Genomic DNA, 8,719 nt, shown 5'->3' with positions numbered 1-8,719 from the left:
AACCCCTTTGTCTTTTGTGTCATGTACTGGCAATGAAAAGGTTTTGAGGCATGTGGAAGTTCTAGGGCTGGAGCCAAATTCAGAGATATGTTTAAAGCCTTGAATGTCTTTCATTTAGTCTCAGTCAAGATTAGGGGCTTAGTTCTCCTACTTTGTGCTTATGTATAGAGGCATTGCAGTTTCCACAAACACTGAAATACCAGCTGCACCCAGGAATTCTGGAATCTGTCCCTTAGTCTTTGTAGTTGGAATCTGCAGTTCTGTGTGGTCTGTAATTTCCTCAGGTATGTTTTTATTATAATTCTCTGCAGGTATAATTTTAAAATATACCAGTTGGTTCTGGCCCTGGTATTTGCCATTGAGGAGATCAACAGGAACCCTCATCTTTTACCAAACATATCTCTAGGATTTGACTTCTATAATGTCCCATACAGTGAGAAAAACATTCTTATGAATGCTCTTATTTGGCTCACAGGCCTGAAGGAATCTTCAAAGGCTTCACTGTAATTATAACTGTGAAAAGGAGAGAAAGTCAACTGCTGCAATAACAGGACCATCGTGGGCAAAATCTGCCCATATTGGGACACTGCTTCAGCTCTACAAATTTCCACAGGTGAAGAATTGTATGGGATAAAAATGCAGATGTCCTTTGCTGACATTTCAGGTGTGTCTATAGGTAAAAAGGTATATTTAGATTAGTTAGATATAAAGGACAATTGTCCAGACAATTGGAGATGGACCTCTATTTCAGTCAGTGGGAAAAGAAGGGGGTGTTGCAGTAGAAAAGGAGTATTAATAAAAATAGAAAATAAGCCAGTAATTTTCTGAAAATTTCTCTCACAGAAATTTGCCTTTAAAATCAGGGTGAATCTATCATTGTGCTAAAAATTTCCATCTGTTTCTGCAGAACAAGGATAATGCATAATGCCATTGTTCTTTCCCTGCTTTTCATTTTTTTCTCTTCAGCTCACTGTTGGTCCTTTTGAGCCTATCTTCAGTGACCATAGTCAGTTTACTTCTCTCTACCAGATGGCCCCCCAAGGCACAACACTGTCTCTTGCCATGGTCTCTCTGATGCTTCATTTTGGTTGGACCTGGGTTGGTCTGCTTATCACAGATGATCACAGAGGGACTCAGTTTCTAGCAGATATCAGAAAAAATATGGAGAAAAATCAAGTCTGCATAGCTTTTGTTGAAATGATCCAAAGCACCTGGAATTCATTTTCATACAAATACTGGAAAAGTCTTGGCATCATCCAGGAAACACTGGCCAATATTATCATTATTTATGGTGACAATGATTCACTACAAGGTTTAATGTCAAATCTAGGGCAACAGATTTTGACCAGTAAAGTCTGGGTCATGACCTCTGAGTGGGATGTTACTAATATTGCTGATTATTTCTTGCTGGATTCATTCCATGGAAGTCTCATTTTTTCAAAACACCATGAGCAGGTGGCTGAATTTAAAAATTTTATCCAAACAGTTAATCCTTATAAATACCCAGAAGACAATTACCTTCCTAAATTGTGGTTTTTGTTCTTCAAGTGCTCATTTTCAGAGCTTGATTGTCATCTTTTGGAGAACTGCCAACCCAATGCTTCCTTGGAATTACTGCCTAGACATATGTTTGACATGGTAATGAATGAAGAGAGCTACAATACATACAAGGCTGTATATACTGTGGCCCACAGTCTCCATGAGATGAGTCTTCAGCAAGTACAAATGCAACCATTTGGAAATGGGGAAAGAATGGTGTTCTACCCCTGGCAGGTAATATTCCTTCCATTGTATTAGAGCATCAACAATGTGAAATTTTGAGAGTCTTCAGAGGCACCAAACTAGGTATTACATATTTCAGTATTTTACATATATATATATGTATATATATATATATATATATATACATATGTGTGTGTGTGTGTGTGTGTGTGTGTGTGTGTGTGTGTGTGTATCCATCCACAGGAGATTCTTCATGTGTTATTCTATCTTCCAGGTCAGTGCAGATCTTTGTGTTCATGTTGCTGAGGAATAAGGTGCTAGTGGCAAGGAGGAAATGATTTTAATGAATATAAAAATTGTGTCACAAATAGCTGCACATTTTTTCATTGTAATGATTACACCAGACACCTAAGAATTTTCTCAGTGAAACAATGAAAGCTCATTATCACAAGTTATTAGTACATAAATGATTTCCTTTAACTACTATTGAGTCATAAGTACCCACATTTTACTCAATGAACTGTGAGATGAACCTGTGTAAATGGGTATCACTTTCTTTTAAAGAAATTGATATTTGTTTCAATCAATACTCACCGATTCCATTCCTAAGTTTGTATAGAAGATGTTCTTGAGGCTGACTGTTCCTCAGATGTAGAATTGTATCCCATTAACTTAGGTCACCATTGCTGACCTTCAATGATACCTACATTATTATCGTGTCCTGCACCACAGATAATGAACATTGAGAGTTATTCTACAATACATTGGTGGTTAAACTCTCAGAACTACATTAAAACATTTCTTGCATCACTTTCAGCTTCATCCTTTCTTGAGGAATATCCATGTGGGAGCCAACATGGCTTTAGAATGGAAACAGAAGTTAGATGATGATAAGTATGATATTCTCAACTTTTGGAATTTTCCAAAGGGTCTCGGACTAAAAGTGAAAGTAGGAAATTTTTTGCCCAATGCTCCCCAGAGTCAACAGTTGACTTTATCTGAGAAGATGATACGATGGCCAGAAAGATATTCAGAGGTGGGTTATATATTATCTCAATGCATTAAAGTTATCATTATAGTACAAATATATCCTGCAGTATAACAACTTCTACTTTTGAAATTAAATCCCAGTACTATAAAATTCCCATTAGACAAAGTCAAAAATTAACTACTAGAAGACAGTGCTTTATCATCCCCTGATTCTTAAAAAAGGACATTTTTTAGCTTTATATGTCTGCTAATATTCAGTGGTGCATGGGTTAATATTTGTCATTTTGACACAAATTAAGTACACCTGAGAAGTGTTATATGAAATCCTCATAATGTCTCAGAGGACAATGTGATGTAAAAAATCTCTACATTTACAACAGAAAACTGAATGATTTATATTATCTTGCTATGATCAAACACCATCACCAGAAGTGACTTTTGGAACAAAGAGTTTATCTGACTTATGGTTCTGGAGTTTCAAGTGTCCTTTATATTCAGGAGGCATGGCAGTCTTTGGCATCCATGGAGAGATGGGCAGGAACCTGAAACAAAATGTCTCATCCACACACTGGAAGCAGAGAGTGAATACTGAAATTAGGTGATGATCATAAATTTTCAAAATCCCCAACCACTGAAATAATTCTGCCAATAAGTCTGCAACTCTCAAAGTTGCAATAACTCTCAAGATAGCACCACCATTGAGGAAATGTATAGTCACATATCTGTGTTTATAATTGTAACTTTTCATTCAAACCAATACACAATGTCTCTATTAGAATTCCTTCACTGTATCTAAAATTTGAGTAGTTCATCTTGATTCCATGCTTAAAATTACAGAATATAAACAGTTATTATTTCTTTTATCCACCCCTTGAATTGAAATACTATAGCGTGCATGTGTGTATGTTATCTCTTGTTCTGCTACTGAAGACACATACATTCCTAATGTAATTTAAACAAGTGTTTCTTTTGGATGACAGTATGAGCCTTCAGCCCTTATCTTTGGAAATTATTGCTCTAGGAGCATGAGGTTCCTGATGACATCATATTCTTAGTCAATAGAAAAAAGTAAATACCATGAAACACCTTTTTCTCATTCTCAATTCTGAGACAACAAACTATAGAATGGTGATGCTCACTCTTAGAGTGAACCCTTTAATCTTCTCTTTAAAAACACTCACAGGGATGCCAAACAATTTGTTTACATGGTGATCATAAGTCCTGTCAAGTTGACAAGCAATATTTACAATCATGGTGGAAATAAAAGTTTCTCAACACATTAGAAAGCAAGCACAGAGACAAGATCCATCTGGAAGGACCACTTGACCTTCTAGGTCATGGCTTCTATGACCTCCCTGCATCACACTTGTCCCTACCTCATTATGATCCAAACTGTCTAATAATGGATAATCCTCAGACCAATTTTGTATAGATCACAGATGCTCAAATTCCTTTTCTACTTTTATAGGAATAAAACTTGCAAATTAATTATGTGTTATTAAAAATATTATTGAGACTTTCAATAAACCATGAGAATTTGTTAACTTTGCTCCAATTTTTCTCAGATTCCAAGTCTGTGTGCAGTGAGAGCTGTGGTCCTGGATTCAGGAAAATTTCCCTGGAGGGCAAGGCTGTTTGCTGCTATGATTGCACTCCTTGTGCAGACAATGAGATTTCCAATGAGACAGGTAAGAATCAATCTTACAGAAATGGTTCCACTTTCTACAGGATTCTGCATTATCTTAAAAACTGAAAAATATCTAGAGAGAAGTCAGAAAATTTATTCCTTCTCTTATTTAGGATATGAAATGTGCATAACCATGTCTTGAAATAGTGCAGAGTAGGCACTGAAATTAATAATTGATTTAAATTTATGATCAACTTCAGCTATTGTTTCCTGCAGGAAACCCCTTTTCTCTGTACTAATCAATATGCTTTATTTCCCCACATAATTTAACACATACTAATAAAGTGTGCAAATTGGATGTTTTCCTAACTGTATTTCCATAATGATTAGAACTCACCTAAATGTAGGATAGGTTGTTTTAATAATGATTCTTACCAGCAAGAACAGAAAATTAGCAATATTGTGTTTGATATCCCCACTATATAATTATTGACTGTACAGCATAACTAAAATATTCAAATTTCCTTAATGAATAGGATTATGTCCATTTTATGCTCCAATTCTGAGAAACAGTATATAAAACAATATCTCAAAGCAGTTCCAACAGTCTGTTACTGAGAGTTGTACCAAGACCTAAGAGCTGCAATGGAATATAGAATCTCCATTTAGAAGAATAGGTCATGAACATATTCACAGCATATTTCATTGGGAAGAAAAATTTTAAAAGCTAGTATTTCCATAGCTAATACTAAATTTGTGACCAGGTTTATTTCAATTTTGAAATTTTGAAATGTTTTCTATTCTTTGAGAATTTCATACTATTTATTTTGATCATATTCATACCCTCCCAAATCTTTCACTTTCCTACCTAACTTCTTTTCTCTCTTGTTAAAAAAAATAAGAAAAACTCATTGAATTCAGTTTCTGCTACCCAAATACTCTTTGGAGGAGTCCCTGATGGAATATAGAATAATTTCTACTGCCACATTCTTAAAGTTTCAAGTGTCTTCCCCTTATAGCAGCAGCTATGAGGTCAAGTAGCTTCTCAGTTAAGTGTAGTACTTTATGCCAACTCTCCATACATAATGATATTTGGTCTGCCCTGAGCTTTCACATGTTATATGCATGATATCAAACCTCAAATTTATATATTCAACTGCCCAGCTGTGTCTGGAAGTTTCTATTCCCTTGAAGTAGTTCATGACCTCTGACTTCTACATTCTTTTTGCAACTTCTTTCATGGATTTCTCACATTGAGATGTAAAAGACTGTGCCCTCAAGCTGTTATTCAAAAGAAACAGACTTTTAGTGAATATGCATGCACATATTCACACACACACACACACACACAGTAGTTTTTATTACATGTATCATGTGCCTTTAGTAAGGAATGGAGTTATACATGTGAGTCATCCATTAAAACTTAGAAAACTAAAACAAAATGAACACCTCCACATAAAAGAGAAGGAAATAACAGCACCTGAGGTTATACCTTGAAAGTAGGTCCTAAGAACAGATATAACAATGTTACACAATATCTGAAGGAAACATTATTTACAAGGTATATAGAAATAAATTTTATTCTACTAAAGTGAATTCAATAATATGTTAATAAAATTTGTCAACAAAATAAAATTGAAAATCTGGTGATGAGTTTCTTTTTAAATCATATAAAAATGACAGTGGAAATCTGGCATGCATAAATCACTGATCTTGTACTTTAAATACAAAGTGAATTTTATGAATTTTCAAGAGCAGAATATTATAACACTGTTTTATTTCATACCCTAAAACTGTCTCAATAGTTCTTACCTTTCCCTAATTGGAATGATGACTATTCACTAGTACACTGATTAAGCCTGTAACAATGTAGTAATGCCTATTCACTAAAGCTTCCACAGAGAAGAGTCAATATTAGAAAACAGGAAGCATTTTATAATGATAAGAAAATTGAGACCCTATGTTTAAGAAGAGTATTTTATGAAAATAATTTCAAGAGCATACTCTCTCTTTTGCACTATTCAAATGAATAATGTGGTATGACTTATGATGTGGTTTCAGAAATAAAGTATATTTATGTATTGTATTTCAGTATTCTAATAACTTCCAAAAGAGATACACCAATAGTCACAAGAGGCTGAAGGTATATAAGAGAGAAAAGTGTAAGGTGTATTTAATTTATATCACTGTAAAGAAGATGGGTTGTATGAGAAGCTACTAGTAATTAATAACTACTACCAAAAGAGGAACATCACTTTCTCTTTAAGGTTGTGGACTCTGAAATGTTGCCCATATTCCAGTTGTTGCCCCATAATATGTAAATACTAGCATCACTGAATAGACTCAGTGTGTATTAAAATGTAAAAAGAAGAGATAAGAGAGCACATTAAGTTGGGAAGTAAAGTGGGAGAAGTTGAGAATGGAGCAAGAGGAAAGAGGGCTGAGTTGGATCAACACACTTTATAAGTTCACATAAATAATAACTGAAATATCAGATAAGGAAGTTGGGTGGTATAAATATGAAAATATTCACTACAGAGTTTGTGTTTCTTTGTCCCTGAGAAAAAAGGAAAGTGATGTAGATAGCAATTCTGTCAAAAAGTACAGAAAAATGGCTTAGAATAAAAGGATAACTTCAGCTTGGATTAAATCTCACCTTCATTTCTGATCAGATATGGAAAAGTGCATCAAGTGTCCAGAGAGTCATTATGCAGAGACAGAGAAGAAACACTGCCTCCAGAAAGCTGTGAGTTTTCTTAACCATGAGGACCCCTTGGGGATGTCTCTCACAACCATAGCTCTGTGCTTCTCTGTACTCACAACTGTGGTTCTTGGACTCTTTGTGAAGCACAGAGACACTCCAATTGTCAAAGCTAATAACAGGACCCTTAGTTATACATTGCTTATCACACTCACTGTCTGTTTCCTATGTTCCTTGCTCTTCATTGGCCATCCCAACACTACAACCTGTATCCTGCAGCAGATCACATTTGGAGGTGCTTTCACTGTGGCTCTTGCCACTGTGTTGGCCAAAGCTATCACTGTGTTATTGCCTTCAAGGTTACTTTTCCAGGGAGAGTGGTGAGGTGGTTAATAATATCAAAGGCTCCGAACTTCATCATCCCCATATGTACTCTGATCCACCTTGTCCTCTGTGGAATCTGGCTAGGACCTCTCCTCCCTTCCTTGACCAAGATGCTTATGCTGAACATGGACATATCATCCTTGTTTGTAACAAAGGCTCAGATTTTGCCTTCCATGGTATACTGGGATATCTCTGCTCTCTGGCACTTGGGAGCTTTACTATGGCTTTCATGTCACGGAATCTTCCAGACACATTCAATGAAGCCAAGTTCCTCTCATTCAGCATGCTGGTGTTCTTCTGTGTCTGGCTCACATTCCTCCCTGTCTACCACAGCACCAAGGGGAAGGTCATGGTGGCTATGGAAGTCTTCTCCATCTTGGCTTCTAGTGCAGCCCTCCTTGGCTTCATTTTTGTCCCTAAGTGCTATATTATCTTAATAAGGCCAGATAAGAACTCAGTTCATCATATCAGGAACAGGCCACATTCTAGAAGAAATAACCCTCTCAAAACCTAGTTCAAAACTCAACGTAGTTCTATTAAGACACGAATTTCAAAGATGAAGTCCAGTTGATCTCTACTGAAAATATGTGTTATGCAATTAGAGTATGTGTTTGATTCTTTGTGCTTTTACATGGTCATCTGCTTACAGGAAAATTTCTGTCTACAGTCATCTAATTGTACTAGAGCCTCTTCATACTGGAGCTATTGTAGTTATCCACACTTGAAATCCAGGTTGTATTTTCATAAGAGCAGGACCTCAGTATGTATCTGGGCTTGTCTGAGACCTTCTATGAATATCATGATATTTTGAACACATAGAGATCTACCTGCATCTGCCTCTGCTCTTCTGAGATGAACAGCTTCACACCACCTCTTCTGGGATTAAAGATGACTAGTCCTACCACTCCACCATATTCTTCTTTAATATAGACTGCTAAGAATTATGTTATTGATTTAAATTGCTTGAAAGCATCAAGTGTATTCTCTTTTCCAATTGTACTCATCATGTGTTGTTTTAAATTTTGAAAGTTTTCCTAGTAAAATTTTATCTTGTCTTTCAATAGCTGTGGTAAAATATATAGATCAATTTTTTTTATATTAAACTTTTAATATACCAGATTTGTAGAAGAACATTCATCTGTTTCTTAAGGTCTAAAGGCCCTTCACTAAATTATCATATTTCATTCAAGTTTATGAAATTATACTGAAGAATATTGGATTTTCAAAATGTAAATGTAATCTTCTTGAACATAATATTTCATCAGTCATTGAATAATATGTTGCATGCTAAGGTT

The 8,719-nt window shown here is 35.5% G+C and overlaps 1 pseudogene; it reads left to right on the top strand.

Moving 5' to 3' along the window:
* Nucleotides 1–311: 311 nt before the first annotated feature.
* LOC114688933 lies at nt 312–7,938 on the top strand (annotated as a pseudogene).
* The last annotated feature ends 781 nt before the right edge of the window (nt 7,939–8,719 follow it).

The sequence above is a fragment of the Peromyscus leucopus genome, unplaced genomic scaffold, assembly GCF_004664715.2.
Source record: "Peromyscus leucopus breed LL Stock unplaced genomic scaffold, UCI_PerLeu_2.1 scaffold_1456, whole genome shotgun sequence".
NCBI classification, from domain to species: Eukaryota; Metazoa; Chordata; class Mammalia; order Rodentia; family Cricetidae; genus Peromyscus; species Peromyscus leucopus.
The sequence above is the reverse complement of the archived record's forward strand: the minus strand, read 5'-3'. Positions and strand labels throughout refer to the sequence as shown.